The sequence below is a fragment of the Salvelinus sp. IW2-2015 genome, linkage group LG11 (genome assembly GCF_002910315.2).
Source record: "Salvelinus sp. IW2-2015 linkage group LG11, ASM291031v2, whole genome shotgun sequence".
Lineage (NCBI taxonomy): Eukaryota > Metazoa > Chordata > Actinopteri > Salmoniformes > Salmonidae > Salvelinus > Salvelinus sp. IW2-2015.
Genome location: NC_036851.1, coordinates 44,662,345 through 44,683,066, shown reverse-complemented (window position 1 = coordinate 44,683,066; position 20,722 = coordinate 44,662,345). Strand labels below are relative to the sequence as shown.

At 42.4% G+C, this 20,722-nt stretch overlaps 1 long non-coding RNA gene across 3 annotated transcripts; it reads right to left on the bottom strand.

Moving 5' to 3' along the window:
* Window positions 1-619: 619 nt before the first annotated feature.
* LOC139028409 (uncharacterized) lies at window positions 620-18,814 on the bottom strand. 3 transcript variants are annotated; one of them, XR_011480634.1, is made up of 4 exons: window positions 18,275-18,814; window positions 17,949-18,028; window positions 1,690-1,843; window positions 620-793 (listed from the first exon to the last, which is right to left on the bottom strand). It is a non-coding gene; the product is annotated as an uncharacterized lncRNA (long non-coding RNA). The 3 variants fall into 3 exon arrangements; XR_011480635.1 differs by lacking the exon at window positions 1,690-1,843 and having other exon boundaries at window positions 18,275-18,810; XR_011480636.1 differs by lacking the exons at window positions 620-793; window positions 1,690-1,843 and adding an exon at window positions 15,659-17,221 and having other exon boundaries at window positions 18,275-18,810.
* Between the last annotated feature and the right edge of the window lie 1,908 nt (window positions 18,815-20,722).

Below are 20,722 nucleotides of genomic sequence, written 5' to 3'. Positions count from 1 at the left end.
GGCTCCGGACTGGAGAACGTCGCTGGGGGCTCCGGACTGGAGGCCGTCTCTGGAGGCTCCGGGCTGGAGGCCGTCCCTGGAGGCTCCGGGCTGGAGGCCGTCCCTGGAGGCTCCGGGCTGGAGGCCGTCCCTGGAGGCTCCGGGCTGGAGGCCGTCTCTGGAGGCTCCGGGCTGGAGGCCGTCTCTGGAGGCTCCGGGCTGGAGGCCGTCTCTGGAGTGGAGAGACACACAGGAGGCCTAGCTCTGGGAGCAGGCACAGGACTCACCAGGCTGGGGAGACATACAGGAGGCTTCTTCCTTGGCCGAGGCACCGGATACACTGGGCCGTGGAGGCGCACTGGCGGTCTCGAGCGCAGAGCTGGCACAACCCCTTCTGGCTGGATGCCCACTTCCACCCGTCAAATGCGGGGCGCTGGCACCGAGCACACCGGCCTGTGAATGCTCAACCGAGACACAGTGCGCATCACCCCATAGCACAGGGCCTGACCAGTCACATGCTCGCCACAGTAAGCATGGGGAGTTGGCTCAGGTCTCCAACCTGAATCAGGCACACTCCCCGTGTCCCCCCCTCCCAAAAAAAAAAAAAATTGGGGGCTGCCTCTCGGGCTTCCTTGCCAGCCTTGTTCCCTCATAACGCTGCCGCTCCGCCTTAGCTGGCTCCAGTTCCTCCCTTGGACGGCGATACTCCCCAGCCTGCCTCCAGGGTCCCTTACCATCCAGGATCTCTTCCCATGTCCAGGAGTCCTCTCTACCACGCTGCTTGGTCCTTTGGTCGTGGGAAGTTCTGTCACGGCTGTTGAAAGATGAGGACCAAGGTGCAGCGTGGTGAGCGTACATGTTCCTTTATTAAACAAGACGCTGAACAAAAACAATAAACACTACAAAACCAAACCGTGAAGCTCAAAGGCCTAAACAAAGTCAACTTCCCACAAACACTGGTGGAAAAAAGAGTTACCTAAATATGGTTCCCAATCAGAGACAACGATAGACAGCTGCCCCTGATTGAGAACCATACCTGGCCAAAACATAGAAATAGAAAATCATAGAAAAACAAAACATAGAATGCCCACCCCAAATCACACCCTGACCAACCCAAAAAGAGACATAAAAAGGATCTCTAAGGTCAGGGCGTAACACTTATCAAGAGAACTTCCCTGTTAATCTCTACTGCCTCTGATCTGCTTTGTTTGTAAATTATGTCTGAGTGTTGGGAATGTGCCCCGGCTATCCGTCAATCATTTTTACATTTTTTAAATAAAAGTTGCCRTCTGGTTTGCTTAATATAAGGAATTTTAAATGATTTCTACTTTTACTTTTGATATTTAAGTATAGTTTAAACCAAATACTTTTAGACTTTTACTCAAGTAGCATTTTAATGGGTGACTTTCACCTTTACTTGAGTCATTGTCTATTAAGGTATCTTTACTTTTACACAAGTATGATATGTGGGTACTAATTCCACCACTATTTAACACCAAACAACAACTTTTTCCACCACTAYTTAACACCAAACAACAACTGCTACTTGGGCGCCGATGACATGGACATAAATTAAGGCAGCCACCTGAAAGACACATTTCAGTTGAATGCATTGTTGTGCAACTGACTGGGTTTTCCCTTTCCCTTCCGTATATTTGACCACAACGTTCCATTTGGAGTGGGTGGTGAAAGCAACAAAATAAGACATACCCATCTGCAACATTCTGAACGCTTGAAGTCAGTTGAATACACCCCAGGCCCAGGTAGTCCATCTGGCAGCACCGACTGACKAGTCGACAGTAAAGAGCTTAGCTTGCGACAGAGTGACTCATCCTCTCCGCTTCTGATYTCTTCATTCAGATTACTGAAATAACATGCATGCGTCACAACCATAATGATGCATAATTATCTATGGCCAAGACTAAGGAATGGTATCCGGAAGCATATTATGAACTGTATCTGGATCAGTTGGATGTTTTCAAAGATGATCTGGGCTGGTATTGAAAAACAGTGACAGAGTAGAAGTGCTGATCKAGGATCAGGTCCTCCATGTCCCTATAGCCTAATTTAATGAATTATGTTCTAAAATACTGATCCTAGATAAGCACTCTGCTCTGATACTTTGAGCTTTGGAGGACATGGGAYTCACGGGACAGCTGAACCTAGACCAGCACTTAAACGCTGTTCATTACCAGCAACTGGGATTGTGAGAACCAATAATTTATTACATTATGTAAGCCATATTACTATAGAGCCTAACTATCGTACTGAATTATTGAACAACACCAGGCAATGGTGGTGTTTGTAGGCGAGAATTCTACTCTTGGAGGAAGTAAAGGGATTGTTCATTAAAGAAATGGAAATCTTTGATGTTTTCATACCTCAAGGAAAGGTCCAGGAAAGTATGTTGTTGCACAATCAGTTATGTAGGTCCTGCTACATGCATATCTCATTACAAAATGAATGAGAACGTTTGACACCATCTAATTAGATGAAATTACATGAAATTAGGCCAACCTTTATAATTTCTTTAGTTTCCATGTCTCCTAATACAAATAGCAGGATCATATAGGCCTACACAACGGATGGCAATAACAGGTTAAGCGTTCAGCTACACCTAGGACCACTTTTGTAAACATCTGGCAAACTTTGACTAACGGATGAACTATCCCTTTAAAACTCATGCAATTCCTTTAAAATGGTCAACTAATAGGCTTTAGTCTAGGTGCTGGATTTATGCTAAAACTGAAAAGTAGTATATCAAACACCTGAAGACATTCAATGAAAACGGTAGATGCACTCCCACAATTCCGACCAATTTAACACGGTCAATAAATCAGGAGTGCATGGTGGTTTGAATCTTGTACGGAGGTGTATACATTTCCAAACATTGTTGCTGTTCGCTGTATCTTCTAGCCATTGGCACTGTTGCAAGCTCCTATTGCAAAGAGGAGAGTGGTGTAGTTGTGGGCAGGCTCAAAACTGACCATGGTAGTGTTCCAACCCTCACAAAATACCTAATTTCCTTGTCTCTTTATTGTTACTGAGCATATAAAAATGGACAGGTAAARGGAAACTAGCCATTGGTTTCACCTATCCAGTCGTTTCAGGCTTGTGGTCAAGCAATAAAGGAGACAAGGAGGCAAGGAAGGGGCACTCTGAATGACCGTATCCTGGGATTTCTTTATTCTGTATCTGCTAAAAATATTGGTATCACTTATACAGCGCACAGGCTTTTAGCTTGGCCCCTTTCACACCCCTGCTGGCTTACCCCTAGAAGCCTTGAAACACATCACTTATTAGCAGTTCAGCACATCAGCATTTCTCCTAAACCTTTACCATCATAGTCGACATTGAACGCTTATGACCAAACTGGCTAAAACTCTGTTGTTAGCTGATGGTAGCTATAGCTACCCACATGCTAACCTGAGTGCTAACGTTACTAGCAGCAGTAATAGGAAATCCAGGTATAATGGCTAACACAAACATTGGCAACCATGATATCCTACAAGTTATATTGGCCAATGAAGATCAGGCAGTTCAACTAAAATAAAGACATACCTTGAAATAAACAATTACATTAATCAGATTTGTATTTGACCATTCATTTCTGCAAAACGTGCAATGTTGATGGAGTTGTTGTAGAAGACATAGTTTAACATTGCTAGCTTACTGCATGCTAGATCCGAGTGGGCCACTTCATTTTGCATGGACCGGTGCAATTAGATAGCTGGCTATCTTTGATTTTTATCATCAACTAGCAACATAACATGACAAAACTTTTTGGGTACTTTAGTACCTACTTATCCAATTCACTCCATCACCAAAGCCACCAGCAGGCTGTTTCTTTCTTCATGTCAAAGCCACAATGTATTGTTGGTACTGTATATGAGTTTTTGATAAATGTAATTAAAAATGCAAAAATAGAAGTGTATCATTATTTTAAAAATGTTAAACTTTTGACATTTTTTAGATGGAATATATACTGCTCAAAAAAATAAAGGGAACACTAAAATAACACATCCTAGATCTGAATGAATGAAATATTCTTATTAAATACTTTTTTCTTTACATAGTTGAATGTGCTGACAACAAAATCACACAAAAATTATCAATGGAAATCAAATTTATCAACCCATGGAGGTCTGGATTTGGAGTCACACTCAAAATTAAAGTGGAAAACCACACTACAGGCATATCCAACTTTGATGTAATGTCCTTAAACAAGTCAAAATGAGGCTCAGTAGTGTGTGTGGCCTCCACGTGCCTGTATGACCTCCCTACAACGCCTGGGCATGCTCCTGAGTGAGGTGGCGGATGGTCTCCTGAGGGATCTCCTCCCAGACCTGGACTAAAGCATCCGCCAACTGCTGGACAGTCTGTGGTGCAACGTGGCGTTGGTGGATGGAGCCGAGACATGATGTCCCAGATGTGCTCAATTGGATTCAGGTGCTGGGAACCGGCGGGCCAGTCCATAGCATCAATGCCTTCCTCTTGCAGGAACTGCTGACACACTCCAGCCACATGAGGTCTAGCATTGTCTTGCATTAGGAGGAACCCACGGCCAACCGCACAAGCATATGTGTCTCACAAGGGGTCTGAGGATCTCATCTCGGTACCTAATGGCAGTCAGGCTACCTCTGGCGAGCACATGGAGGGCTATGCGGCCCCCAAAGAAATGCCACCCCACACCATGACTGCCCACCGCCAAACCGGTCATGCTGGAGGATGTTGCAGGCAGCAGAACGTTCTCCACGGCGTCTCCAGACTCTGTCACGTCTGTCACATGTGCTCAGTGTGAACCTGCTTTCATCTGTGAAGAGCACAGCGGCCAGTGGCGAATTTGCCAATCTTGGTGTTCTCTGGCAAATGCCAAACGTCCTGCACGGTGTTGGGCTGTAAGCACAAACCCCCACCTGTGGACGTCGGGCCCTCATACCACCCTCATGGAGTCTGTTTCTGACCGTTTGAGCAGACACATGCACATTTGTGGCCTGCTGGAGGTCATTTTGCAGGGCTCTGGCAGTGCTCCTCCTTGCACAAAGGCGGAGGTAGCGGTCCTGCCGCTGGGTTGTTGCCCTCCTACGCCTCCTCCACGTCTCCTGATGTACTGGCCTGTCTCCTGGTAGCGCCTCCATGCTCTGGACACTACGCTGACAGACACACAAACCTTCTTTCCACAGCTCGCATTGATGTGCCATCCTGGATGAGCTGCACTACCTGAGCCACTTGTGTGGGTTGTAGACTCCGTCTCATGCTACCACTAGAGTGAAAGCACCGCCAGCATTCAAAAGTGACCAAAACTCAGCCAGGAAGCATAGGAACTGAGAAGTGGTCTGTGGTCACCACCTGCACAACCCTCCTTTATTGGGGGCGTCTTGCTAATTGCCTCTAATTTCCACCTGTTGTCTATTCCATTTGCACAACAGCATGTGAAATTTATTGTCAATCAGTGTTGCTTCCTAAGTGGACAGTTTGATTTCACAGAAGTGTGATTGACTTGGAGTTACATTGTGTTGTTTAAGTGTTCCCTTTATTTTTTTGAGCAGTGTAATTTGTGAAATATACATTGTGCACCCTTTCCTTTAACTGAAGAAGGGGAAGAGGTAGAAGGATGCATAGAGGATTTTCTAAAAGTGATCATTTGCCCTAACTTAATGAGAAGGGGAAGGGGGGAGAAGGATGCAAACAGGATTTTCTAAAAGTGATCATTTGCCTTAACTGCTCACAGACAAGCAGGAAGGAGAAGGAACAAAAAACTTCACGGCATCATGTCTCAAGAATGTCAGCAATGAGCTTACGGACCACATCCCGACACACAAAAGTCGGAGCCGGAATCACGTCCAGACCTATAACAGAGCTGGAAAAATGAGAGGGGCCGGAATGCTGGTGGAGTGAGAGAGAAGGGGTCATTCTACGAAACGACGGAGCCCAATGAGCGGCTGGATCCCTATCACATCACATGACGCAATACCAAAAATGGCTCAGAAATGGCTCCCGACTGCCAAGATATTCCCAAAAGGAAAGAGAGAGAGCGAGAGACAGAGTAAGAGAGATGTGTTTTACTGCATACTCTGGCTGGGTCACTACAAGTACAGAACAGACATAAAACAAATCAGACCTGGAATGACCCTCTCCATGGAAAGAGAGAAGGGGAGAGAGAGGGATAGAGAGAGAGGGATAGAGAGAGAGGGATAGAGAGAGAGAGAGAGAGAGAGAGAGAGAGAGAGAGAGAGAGAGAGAGAAATAAGCAACTTTACAAGGCGAAGAGAAGTGGGGGGAGGGTGAGGAACGGCGAGAAAGAAAGACAGTCAGAAACAGAAGCAAACAGAGAGAAAATAAGAAAGGAATACATAAAAACAGGGATAGAAGTGTCAGAAAGAGGGATAGAGGATGCAGTAAAGAAACCCTAAAAAGACAGTGATCGACTGATGGGGGAAAAGAGAGAAAAAAGAACAATAGAAAGAGAAACTGGAACAACAGAATAGGCCTGGATAGACACCAGCGATTCAGATTCAGAAAACTTGAATGTCCTCAAATGTCCGCAATTCATCTTGCAGCAGTCATAAAACATATAACATTGAAAAATGTAAAATAAATAGCAAAGGATATTTACAAAAAAATAGAAAGGGTAAGTGCAATTTCATAGTACAAGTGCTAAGTGCAATTAGTCCAACATTTGTTAAGTTGCATAATTGCAATCGGAATAAAAGAGTACTTGGTGAGTGAGTAACACTAGTCCAGTCCTGTCCTCTGATATCACTCTCAATTCCCCTCTCCCTCTCTCCTTCATTTCCCTCTGTCATACAACCTCCCGTGTCATATTTTGCCGTTTTAAAAGCTAATTTCCTGCAATTTTACCATTGTTCCATCAAGTGAGGAGATAATTGAGCAGTTTTAAAGCTAATTTCCTGCAATTCTACACATTATTCCAACGAGCGAGAAAATAATTTGCTGCTACCGCCATTGTTCAGGCCTATGGTTCACGCTCATGCTCCTCGCTCACCCAATGAATTACTACTAGCTAGTGATAGTGATGCACAAGCTAGGCCTACTTGAAACATCACCATCTACTGGTAGAATTTACCCGCCAGATTCAGAAGATCAAAAACCCCATAATAAAAAAATGCTTGAAAAGCCTATTAGATTTCAGCACAACTAAACAGAAATTATGTTTTTTATTTTATTTAGTTTTTGAAGATAATAGTTTTTCAAATGTTTTTCTTCATTATTTTATTTTATTTTACTAGAATGTTTAAGCCCCCCCAAAAATGATTTGTTTCAGTTTACATTTACTATAATAACCTTGGTCTCCACACACACACCCCTCTCCAGGCCCCACCGCGAAGCGAGAGAGGCAGGGGCGGCCTGCCCTTTTGCTGGGTCCCTCGCTGGACTCTGGAGAGGGGAAAGACGAAGAGGCCCGCTTGGACACACACACACAGCCCTGTCTCTCCAGAGCTTGGGAGCGATTAAGTGCTATCGCTCTCTCGCAAACACACACACTAGCACACACACACTCTGAACTAGCAAGGACATGACCGGACAGACAACAGACATGTGGTTGATGTGGGTGTGTAAGCACTTAGCTCTGGTCCCAGTTACATAACCAAAACCCAAAAAGTACAAACCTCGGCAACGTGTACTATGCCTCAATCACCTGCAGGTAATGATGTCGTAACACCTTCTTTGTATCATCATTATGGCCGGATACTAAAGCATTCTATTTCCACTAACTCATACTTACGCACTCATACTATTTACAATGTAACTAACTCACTCATTCTAACTCATACAGGGACCAAACCAAGTGGGTTTCTCATTTTTCTCAACCCACTGGTGGGCCCTGCATACAACAAGTTTCCAAGAAGTCGCATTATTCTACATGACTAACCCGGCTATACTTACACACAAGTATGCTTTACCTGTGACGTGTCGAGTGTTCGAACCATCAACCACTGGACATTTCAATGTGTGCCCAACACTAATAGGTGGAACTTAACGCGTCATTACTCCCAACAACAACTTAACACGTGCACTATATACAGCATACGGCAAACACCCACACAAAAGCCCAGCTTTCTGTGTCAAATAAAGGGTAGCTCTATAGGAGGCCTAAACTGTTACATATGGGAGAGGAGGAAGCAACCAATTACAGTGGTCATGGAGGGGGTGGGTTGGATCACTGTACTGCTGTCGCAGGGTGGACAGAAAGCTAATAGACTGTACCAACACGACTGCTCGACCCTCGTACACAACCTGCCATTGTTGTGGCTGTGACTGGCTGGAACGTGAGCCTGCATTACAATGCCCTCGGGCTACTGTTCTAGGTTCAGCTCTGGTTGTCCAGCTTTTTGGCCTACGACCCCATTTTGACATCTGGAAATTATGCAATTAACAACCAATGTGTACTTTTTTATTTGGGGCTAGGGCAGTCAATTGAAAAACATTCTAACAGTATTTCCGATTGTCTTCTCAACTCACCATCGCATACTTTTAATGTGGGKCTACGACAGTCAATTACAAATGAGTCTGACATAATGTATCTTATCTCACCACCACTAATGAGATGGGTGTGCTGAGATGGGTGTGCTGAGATGGGTGTGCTTGATGCATGTCACGTCGGAGCTTCTAAAAGTCAAGGGGCGTGTGTGGTCAACAGTGCGCACTTCATCTCTGCAGTCACATCCAACCTGGTTCGATATTTGGTTTTAATGYAGACGAGAGCACTGATGGTGCTTTCAAAACAACTGGGTACTCTGAAAAATACGAGATCAAATCATGACATCAGTGGTCTTCAGGTCAGAAAGTCAGAAAGTCAGGGCTTCAGAAAGAGGCCAGAGTTCCCGAGTTGGAATTCAGTTGGATGACCGTTCAAAAAATGATTTTTCCCAGTCCTAGCCTGTTTTTTTCAGAGTTCCCAGTTGTCTTGAACGTGGCATTAATGATTAGAGGGAGATGCCAGGGTATATTCCCTTTGAGTCAGGAACCAAAACTCCGTAGTGACACGCGAATGCGTTCGGTCACATGACAGCTCGACCAGCTGTTTGATTTCACTTGCCGGCATGTTCAATTGAGCCAGGATCACAGTCAAATGGATTGGGAAGTAGTTCCCAAAGTAGGGTTGGGCGGTAATCAGACGTTCATATCCTCATACCATCCTTCTCTCACTCCGGGATTTACGGTATTACCGGCTTAGTACACAARGGGCTCCAAAACCCCCCGCAAAAAAATCCCATTGGCAGGCTACTTCAAGAATGMTAACAAAATGTGCACAAGTAAATGGGGAATTTCCATGGAGGCTGCTAGCTAAATATGTTAACAAGCGTAGACGAAAATAAACAAATTGCAAAGACAGGCAATCCAGCTATACATTATAGGTAGATTATACATATATAGGTAGGAGCTACCAAATGTCATTTTTGGTGAGTGTGAATGAGATACATTGTGAAAATTAACAAAGTTTTGAGGCAAGCTTGTCTGAAGGAAGAACAGTACTGGGTACACACTGTTTCTGTTTGGAGTCTGGGAGTCGCTAGGACAAAGAGCCTGCCTGCTCTGCTCGGAGAAGATAGGGGAGGAGCATATGGGCCCAGAACTGAGAGGAGAAAACACAAGGAAGTCAGGCTGCAGTGGCAGCTGTACAGATTACTCATCCAAAGGTCTTTGACCTCTCAAACACGGCAGCAAGCTAAAACAATATGATGCGCCGTGTCCGTATTCCTTCACCCACTTACTTACAGTACCAGTCAAAAGTTTGGACACACCTGCTCATTCAAGGGTTTCTCTTTATTTTGACTATTTTCTACGTGGTAGAATAATAGTGAAGACATCAAAAAATATGAAATAACACATATGGAATCATGTAGTAACCAAAACAGTGTTAAACATATCAAAATATATTTTCTATTTGAGATTCTTCAAAGTAGCCACCCTTTGCCTTAATGACAGTTTTGCACACTCTTGGCATTCTCTCAACCAGCTTCATGCGGTAGTCACCTGGAATGCATTTCAATTAACAGGTGTGCCTTGTTAAAAGTAAATTTGTGGAATTTATTTCCCTCTTAATGTGTTTGAGCCAATCAGTTGTGTTGTGACAAGGTAGAAGGTGACAGAAGATAGYCCTATTTGGTAAAAGTCCATATTATGGCAAGAACAGCTCAAAAAAACAAAGAGAAAGGACAGTCCATCATTACTTTGTCCGTTTCTTCAATGCCACGCCTTGACTTTAGTTATATTTGGTTTCTTTATTATTTGGTTAGGTCAGGGTGTGACAAGGGTGATTTGTTTAGTTTTTGTATTGTCTATGGGTTTTTGTCTTGTCTAGGGTTTTTGTTATCTATGGGGATTTTGTATTGTCTAGGGGTAATTAGGTTGATGGTGGCCTGGATGGGTTCCCAATCAGAGACAGCTGTTTATCGTTATCTCTGATTGGGGAGCCTATTTATGTTGCCATTATCCAAGTTGGTTTTGTGGGTAGTTGTCCTTGTTAGTTGCCTGGATGCACTACGTTGGCTTCACGTGTCGTTTTGATATTTATTGTTTTTGTTGGCGACATCGGTAAATAAGTATGTACGCTCAAAACACTGCGCCTTGGTCCACTCCTTTAAACGGCCGTGACATTCAAGTGCAGTCGCAAAAACCATCAAGCGCTATGATGAAACCGGCTCTCATGAGGACCGCCACAGGAAAGGAAGACCCAGAGTTACCTCTGCTGCAGAGGATAAGTTAATTAGTTACCAGCCTCAGAAATTGCAGCTCAAATAAATGCTTCACAGAGCTCAAGTAACAGACACATCTCAAAATGAACTGTTCAGAGTTTTTGCCGAGGAGATCTTAGTTTGGTGTAGTATTTCTCAATGAAAAAATGTGAATGGAAATGACTTGTCTCTCATTGAATGACCACAAAGTCTTTATTGAAAAATCCATACTATTGACCAGTCACCATCGAAAGGGCATAGACTTTAGCTAGTGACTTAGACTTGCCTCAAGAAAAAATGTTGTGTGCCTGAAGAGCCAAAAAAATCCTTACCAAAGTACACAACGAACAAAAACATCACAAAATGTCTACATTATATATGCAAACTCTTCCGAACTGTTTTGACTGGGAAGCAACCGGATGCCTTTACACTTATCCACTCAGTCAGATCTGAAAAAAACTGAAGACGTGGGGGCTAGGGGAAGGGAATAGGCCAAAGAGTTGTTTTTGTTCATCCTGCTTTCTTTCGATCGTATCATGTTTATCCAAGATCTCCCATTCTCTAGACTAGGCCTGCATGTACCATACATTGATCCTACAGGCCTCCAAACATGTCCGCTAGGCGACTTGACTTCTCTACTTCCCTCATCATCACCTCTTTGGCAGAGGAAATGTGATTGAGCGAGGGAGTGAGGGAGTGTGTTGGGGAGAAATTTGGCATCCCGACTAGGTTCAGATAATCTTATTACACGATCTTGTACATAGCAACCAGGAACTGCACGTTCTACAACAACAGTGGCGGTTCCAAGTTTTGCTGTGTGCCACCGACTTAATTAGGGGYGTGCCGCAGTGTATGGTGCATCTTGTCAGTACGTTATCATGCGCTTATAAATGCTCTCGAGGGCATTATGAGGTGATAGTGATGGCAAACGATGGCACTGGCAGTAGAACCATTACATTATGGCAATTTCCACCTCCAAAATGGGTTACATAGGATAGGATAAAACGTTATTGTCCCCGAGGGAGAAAATGTCTTGGACACAGAGTACTGCTGTATAAAACATAAACACTATTCAAAACAAAAATATATATTTAAAGTGAGAGGTAGGCATTGGTCGAAAAAGAAAGGAAATTCACGTGCACCACAATAACTACTCCACCCATGCTCTACCAAGGTTTTCCAGCACACAGCTTTGACCTACTACAGTAGCTRTGTTGGTATTGTACTTCAAACTATGTGTAGGCAGGCTGCTTACGATTCAAACTCTGGGTGTGCCGACATGGCCATACTCGTATTCGGAATCGTATCCGCAAGTTGACAGTTGATAGTCGGATCGGATGATACGTAAGTGTTCTAATATGCCTAATTAGATGTTGGCAAAATAACTCACTGCACATTCTCACTGCAAAAAAAMCTGCAGATTTGGAGCAGCGTACAGAGGGGTGGGTCTGTCTGCCTTCAACTTGCAGCAGGCAGCCAAGTTTGCTGTCACTCAGTCAGAATGTGCATCACCGGTTAAAATTTTCCCTACACTTGCCCCGCTTGTTAGATATTATGCACATTGATAGCTTAATAGCAAACGTCCTTGCCATGTGATTTATCATAGTAGCAGGCAGCAGCAATCTAAATGATYAGACCACATACGAGGAAAAGTGATCGGGTGAAATTATGAAGTGAGTGGATGGAGAAACAACTTCAATCGATCCAATCAAAGTAGCAGGATCAATGTACAGGCTGCCCTTCTCTTTACACACAGGCAAACGAGCCAGTTGAGGTATTTCGACTAGAGGTCGACCGATTATGATTTTTCAACGCCGATACCGATACCGATTATTGGAGGACCCCAAAAAAGACGATACCGATTAATCGGACGATTTTCTTTCTTTATTTGTAATAATGACAATTACAACTTAATATAATACATCAATATTTTTTTTTTGCCTCAAATAAATAATGAAACATGTTCAATTTGGTTTAAATAATGCAAAAACAAAGTGTTGGAGAAGAAAGTAAAAGTGCAATATGTGCCATGTGTCACGACTTCCGCCGAAGTCGGTCCCTCTCCTTGTTCGGGCGGCGTTCAGCGGTCGACGTCACCGGCTTTCTAGTCGCCACCGATCCATGTTTCATTTTCGTTTGGTTTTGTCTTCATTATTACATACCTGATTTCTATTCCATTAATTATGTTCCTTATTTAACCCCCTGGCTTCCCTCTCTGTTTTGTGCGTTATTGTTTGTCATGTGGCTTTGTGTTATTTGTGCTTTGGATTTTGTGTTCCGTGTGGGAATATTATTCTTTCATTCTTTGAGTAAACTGTCGGACTATACTCATCTGTGTGTCCTGGCCTGACTCCACCTTTCTCCATTTCACCAACACCCTCACACCATGTAAGAAAGCTAACGTTTAAGTTCCTTGCTCAGAACATGAGAACATATGAAAGCTGGTTGTTCCTTTTAACATGAGTCTTCAATATTCCCAGGTAAGAAGTTTTAGGTTGTAGTTATTATAGGACTATTTCTATCTATACCATTTGTATTTCATATACCTTTGACTATTGGATGTTCTTATAGGCACTTTAGTATTGCCAGTGTAACAGTATAGCTTCCGTCCCTCTCCTCGCTCCTACCTGGGCTCGAACGAGGAACACATCGACAACAGCCACCCTCGAAGCAGCGTTACCCATGCAGAGCAAGGGGAACAACTACTCCAAGTCTCAGAGCGAGTGACGTTTGAAACGCTATTATCGCGCACCCCGCTAACTAGCTAGCCATTTCACATCGGTTACACCAGCCTAATTTCGGGAGTTGATAGGCTTGAAGTCATAAACAGCGCAATGCTTGAAGCACTGCGAAGAGCTGCTGGCAAAACACACGAAATTGCTGTTTGAATGAATGCTTACGAGCGTGCTGGTGCCTACCATCGCTCAGTCAGACTGCTCTATCAAATMATAGACTTAATTATAACATAACACACAGAAATACGAACCTTAGGTCATTAATATGGTCGAATCCGGAAACTATCATCTAGAAAACAAAATGTTTATTCTTTCAGTGAAATACGGAACCGTTCCGTATTTTATCTAACGGGTGACATCCATAAGTCTAAATATTCCTGTTACATTGCACAACCTTCAATGTTATGTCATAATTACGTAAAATTCTGGCAAATTAATTCGCAACGATCCAGGCGGCCCAAACTGTTGCATATACCCTGACTCTGCGTGCAATGAACGCAAGAGAAGTGATACAATTTCACCTGGTTAATATTGCCTGCTAACCTGGATTTCTTTTAGCTAAATATGCAGGTTTAAAAATATATACTTCTGTGTATTGATTTTAAGAAAGGCATTGATGTTTATGGTTAGGTACAGTCGTGCAACGATTGTGCTTTTTTCGCAAATGCGCTTTTGTTAAATCATCCCCCGTTTGGCGAAGTTGGCTATCTTTGTTAGGAAGAAATAGTCTTCACACAGTTTGCAATGAGCTAGGCAGCCCAAACTGCTGCATATACCCTGACACCATTTTTCCTAGTTAAAAGAATTTCATGTTAGCAGGCAATATTAACTACATATGCAGGTTTAAAAATATATACTTGTGTATTGATTTTAAGAAAGGCATTGATGTTTATGGTTAGGTACACGTTGGAGCAACGACAGTCCTTTTTCGCGAATGCCACCGCATCGATTATATGCAACGCAGGACACGCTAGATAAACTAGTAATATCATCAACCATGTGTAGTTAACTAGTGATTATGATTGATTGATTGTTTTTTATAAGATAAGTTTAATGCTAGCTAGCAACTTACCATGGCTTCTTACTGCATTCGCATAACAGGCAGGCTCCTCGTGGAGTGCAATGTAATCAGGTGGTTAGAGCGTTGGACTAGTTAACCGTAAGGTTGCAAGATTGCATCCCCGAGCTGACAAGGTAAAAATCTGTCGTTCTGCCCCTGAACAAGGCAGTTAACCCACCGTTCCTAGGCCGTCATTGAAAATAAGAACGTGTTCTTAACTGACTTGCCTAGTTAAATAAAGGTGTTAAATACCGATTTCCGATTGTTATGAAAACTTGAAATCGGGCCCCAATTAATCGGCCATTCCGATTAATCGGTCGACCTCTAATTTCGACCACGTAGAACCTCACACATGATTGATGCAAAGACAGTACAGTATGGTTTAGAAACGCCGTGACTGACTGACATGAGAAAGATGCTTGCTGGCACCCGAATACAAACAATACTCGGCTCATAAACGGATCCAGAAAATTGCCCATATCCGTTACTTGTTTTGTCCGACTAATCAGCACACTCCTAATTCAAACCTTTTCAAACAGCCTAATTCATTCAAAGTGTCTATAACATGCCACTCTGTACATCCCACACTTGACATATACATAATGCAAGCCTATATTGCATGTTACACCCTGACTAGACCAGCCACGTCGCGTGCGCGATCATTGCAAAATAAATGTACACATACATGTTATTCCATCATTTCATCCAAACTGCTCACGGGCGTCTGCATAGCCAGGCGCTAAAATAAAACATTTATTATATTTGAGACGCTAGACGTGCTGCAAGTCCTGCCTCTCCCATTTACTCATTGGTTTTCAGGAGAATACTAACCCACGTGGGTGAGAGCTTATTCATAGAAAATTAACTAGAAACTAACTAGAAACTTACTTACTAGGTTTCCCCTTTAACTGTGGATTAATTGTCAGAGTAGAGACTCGAGGTCAAAATTCTACAAAGMTCCAACAACCAAAAGGTCCATTCATGACACACAGGTTAMGGTAAAATAACAACCCAATGTTCACCTCCCAGGACAAATTAGTTAGCAACAGCAAGCTAGCCAAATGTCCATGAATGTTTAATGTGCGTTTCAACCTGTCCCCAAATGAATATAGTTGGTTCACATTTGCTTTTGCTATTTTAACCTACGTGTCATGAACACGTCTGGTGGGGATAGACAAAATCAACATGCACACGATACCGCACGTGCCGGCCCGGTTTGGTCAAGGTGTTACCCRTCATACACATCATAGAGATCTATCTCTAGGGGGTAACATAGAACTTTAGCCAGCAGTAGGCCTATCCCTTGAATTGATGATGCTGATGTCATATTGTGCATCATCAAGAAAACAAGGGGGTCACACTTTACATTACAGTGCTCTTAGGACTCGCTGTAATTACTAACAGTAAGTGTACACAGAGTACAGGGTAAATGCTATTGTCATGACTTATTGTTACAATGTACTCGTACTGTAAGTAGGATTAAGGTATGGGTTTGGGGTAGGGCTATGGTTTAGATTAGGTATACTGTTGTAATACAGTAGAACAATGAGTAGGCCTGATGCTCTTTACTGTACTTACAGAAATATTTACACAGGAATAAGAACATGGTCATTTAAAGTGTTAATAAACGAGGATATTCTAATCTGGTTGAAGAGGTTTATTGGTCTAAACCTTTTCAATCTTCTAGGCCTGAGTAAAGATCTATCAGAGTCAGCATGAGAGAAATAACATATCAAAATCACAGAGAGCTCAAGCACAAAAACAGTACCCTGATATCGCTTCACTAATCTTAATAGCTCGGTGGAAATATAAATTCACATTTTCGTTGGATTCATTAGTGCCAACGAAAGTGTGCTACCTACAATAACATGACCTGTTGGGTCAGTTGACTCAATTCCCTTAGAGAGAGGCAGTATTTTGAATTCTCATCATTTCTAATAGTGAATACTTATACGGCATCACTCGTCAACACATTTGGCTACAAAGGCTGCGTAGAAGGAAAACAAAGGACACTACCCACTTCTAAATGGAAACCGGGGCCATGTTCAGTAGGAGCAAATGGGACAAAACGTTTTGAAACAGAAAAGGTGCTGCATGTGAACGTGTCCAATAAGAGCAATGATTTGTTTTCAGTTTGAAATCGTTTTCCGACATTGTGTCCTACTATGACTAAAAACACAACTATGACAGAAAAAAAAAGAATGTGAGGTAAGGTTACTTACACGTCATCTATTTCCAGGATAGTTTTAGGCATATGGTGATACATTTGACAAGAAAAATAAATATAAGCCCTTACTGATTTTATTTAAACATCAGTGGCAGTCAGTGCTGTTTAATGTTTGGGAGGAAAACATTTTTGTTTTATCAGCATGGCCTTATTTCTATTAAAGCATTTGAATGACTGTCATTCATATTCCATTCACCCAACTCAATGTAGCATCAATAGGTTTAGGCTACTACATGATACTCAAATTTTCCCTATACCCATCATGAGGTTGCTACAACCTAGCCTAWGAATGAMAGTTTATAAGGTAGAAACAAATCGAGAGACAAATTGGATTAATCAAGGTGACAGATAGTGACACATTCAATATTGCCTTGAACACTCTTGCCTGCATCTAGCTGATCTAGGATGTCCAAACAGTTGCAAACGAGAGTTTCTATTGGACAAATTCAGGTAGGTTTACCCGTTTCGTTCCATTTTGCAATTGTCATCTCAGTCTCCAGACTTGAACCCCATTGAAAACCTGTGGTTTGAATTGAAGAGGGCAGTCCATAAGCGCAGACAAATCAAGCATCTGGAAATATTCTGTATGGAGGAATGGTCTAAGATCCCTCCCAAAGTGTTCTCCAATCTCATAAAACATTTTAGAAAAAGGCTCAATGTTGTTATCCTCGCTAGCGGACGGTGGAAACAGGGGATCCAATCATTTTGACTCCTACCTTCTTAGGGTTTTTTTGTATTAATTGTTAAACACCTATTTTTCAGCACAATTGTATTAGTATAAAATAATATCATTGTTTTCGCTTTTGGAGCATACAATATAGCTCAGTATTTGTATTATTTATTTTATACAGTATTTTTTGATCATCTCTATCGRGGGATTGAATCATTCTGGACCCCAGTGGATTTGATTTAACCTACGTATTGAACCCATTAAGAACATGGTTGACGTTAAATCAGGAAAAAAAAGTTGCCCGTGTGAGACACGAGAGGCCCATTTTGAAGGTCTAGTAACAGAAGCCTAAAATGTAACTCATGTTATGTCAAATAGTAGTAGTCTGGCATATTTGKGGCAAGGGTGTCTGCAATACACTCCAGCTTTTAAAGAGCTTATCTAGCTAAATTTTTTCAAAGCTATGACAGATAATAAATATTTCGGGAATGTCGAGCTGAGCTTAATTGCATGAATGGATATGTATTGCATGAATGTATATGAATGCATGGATTTAAATCAGATCAAAGTACCTTACCTGAGATTTTGGCATGCCCTTGTTTGTAGATGGCGGATAAAGACTTGAYAACTCTCTTAACCATTAATATATCTCTAATCCTGAAAAAGTAGAAATTGGCTTAATCAATTCAGACTTTGTTTCAGACAGGTTGGTTACTTGAATAATACAATTTGTATCTCTGTAAAGAAAATGTAAGACAATTATTTGAGAAACATGCGTGCAATGGTTGGATTGTAAAGATTATTTTGGTACACTGACATCCTTGTAACACTGCGTTCATTTTGAGCTCGAGCAGCAGAATAGTTTTAGCTTTCACATTCCTTCTCTGCATGCGAGTTTCATACCTGTGTACAACTTTTCCCAAGACCAAGTTGCCCTTAATCCGTTTTTCGTCGTCAATATCTAGAGAAAAAAATCCTCTCCATGTTGAATTGCAGTAAATATGTTCGATACTGTGTAATAACTGCGTATTACAAAGACCCGTATGTGATCGACTCGAAATGTCAAAACTATCACGCCCAAACGAAGGCTCTAAATGCTGGCTCGAGAGCTGATACTGGTCGTTAGCGTGTAGCTGGCTGGTTAACCCTAATTGCGCAATCAAGTTTAGGCGATGTATGAATTGTATTCAGACAGAACGCGACTGCTATGAACGAAAACGCCTAGTAATAAAGGTTACGGTATTTACCTTTTTGTCATGCTCTACAAACGGCGAATTCTATAGAATAACTGTGAAATCCACTGTCTTGCCAGACCCTAAATAAATGGCCATTACTTTTGTTATGCCCCGCCCCTGGACGTCCACAGTATATATGTTCCGTAAACCTCTCCAATAGCCAATCAAATGTGCAATCTGCGTTAATCCCGTGTTTTGGTTGGTGGCATTTTACACCAGCCCTGCTATGCTTGGTCGAGCCAAATGCTCGTAACGTGTGCGAGCAAGTCCCCTTCCCCCAAACACAGGGGTGTGTCATGACGTCAGAGGTAACGAAGAGGTAAACAACTTTGACCGCGTGAGCTTTTAAGCAACATTGTTTCACCGCAAGCACTGATCTGCTACAGTGCTACTATAACATTGTAACAATATGATAATATATGCACTGAAAAGAAAACGATATGATTATCTGCCACAAATATGTGCTATGCACTATTCTTTGTTATGTGGCCACATGTTTTGTGAGGTGGCAGCATTGTAATAAAGTATTGCGTTACAGGCTAGGAATTGAACATAGTAGTGATCATTACATTGTCTCTGTGTATGTATTATTATTTTAATCTTCCTCAGCATTGTGCGTATGCAGAAGCGTGTGCGCATGAGAGCAAGACACCGATCATTACATTGTCTCTGTGTTTGTATTATTATTTTAATCTTACTCAGCATTGTGCGTATGCAGAAGCGTGTGCGCAAGAGGGGTGTGTCTGCAGTGTGCTGCGGATGTCGTGTCAGCTGCCTAAAGTAGCAGAAACATGCTTTGATGCCAAGATTGTTATGTAAATGGTTAAAACTATAGTTTACCTTGATATTTTCTCCCTCTCCTTTCGGACAGACCAGGATACCCACGGAAGGAGGGTAAGGACTCAAATACGACGTTACATCCTGCAATTTATATTTTTAGGTGGTTTCAGTTCGGTTCACTTGCATCGTCATGATTGATTGTAGAGTTTATTGATTTATTGTGTCAGTGTGTGTGTGACAGTGTGTTATTGTGTCAGTGTGTGTGACAGGATTGGGAGGGGGGGGGGGGGTTGGTTGAAAGTCTGGGGTGTGTCGACTGTGTAAACACAGCAAATGCGACATAAAGAAAGGAGAGGGGCCCCATCGGCCCATACATACCCTTCGAATCTAAACTCCCTAGTCCCTACAAAGTCAACGGAATTAAAGGCAGGGCACGGAATAGGTGCTACTAGAAGGTATGATTTGTTAAGGAATAGGGGGCTACATATTTAAGGAATGTCGGGAATTGTGTCTTTCAATGAAATGTTATTACATTTAAATGCCAGGTCAATGTAACAATACAGTAATACATTGAAGCTTTCATGGCCTAATTAAACTGGTTAATATTTTTATTCTGGGGTCTATTTTGATGACATATTCACCTAATCAAATAAGATAGTGTCTTCATATTGTGTGTTTATTAATGCACCATGTACTCCAAAGAGGACCAAATGCAGCGATATCTTCTTTCAAATCTACTTGTGCCATATTGTGTTTCTCCAACACCCATCAAGTATATTGCAGCCTCATCACCTTCCCACTTATCTCAGGAACGATCCAACCATCAGCACAAGGTCCGTGCTATCCTAGGGACATTACTACTCCATTGAAGTTGAAATGTAAAATGATTAAGGTTAGGGTTAGGTATGGGTTTTGGTTAAGGTAAAGGGTTAAGGTTTGGGTAAGGGTTTAAGGGCAGGCACGTCCCAAGCACCCCAGATAGTATTGATCATCAGCACAATGCTGGGGGCTATATGTCCCCCCTGCTGCTTCGGGCCCCACTGACTGAAGGTTCCACTTGCATCTGGAACCTGGGCCATTTTCTGCAACATAACAAATTCCATTAGATTCCACAATCTCAGCCTGACATCTGTGTGGTTTAAAGTGAAGGGACATCACGTCAATTCAAATCATAAAATGGAATCACTTCATCCATAGATATAATTGATCGTATGTGACGTGCAACGCCAACCTACTAGGCCTATAAGTACATGTTTAGAATGATCTATTAATTCATTATTTTTAATCTCATCCTAAACTTTAGAAATACTGGATCTGGCATTGAGTGAGTGTGTTA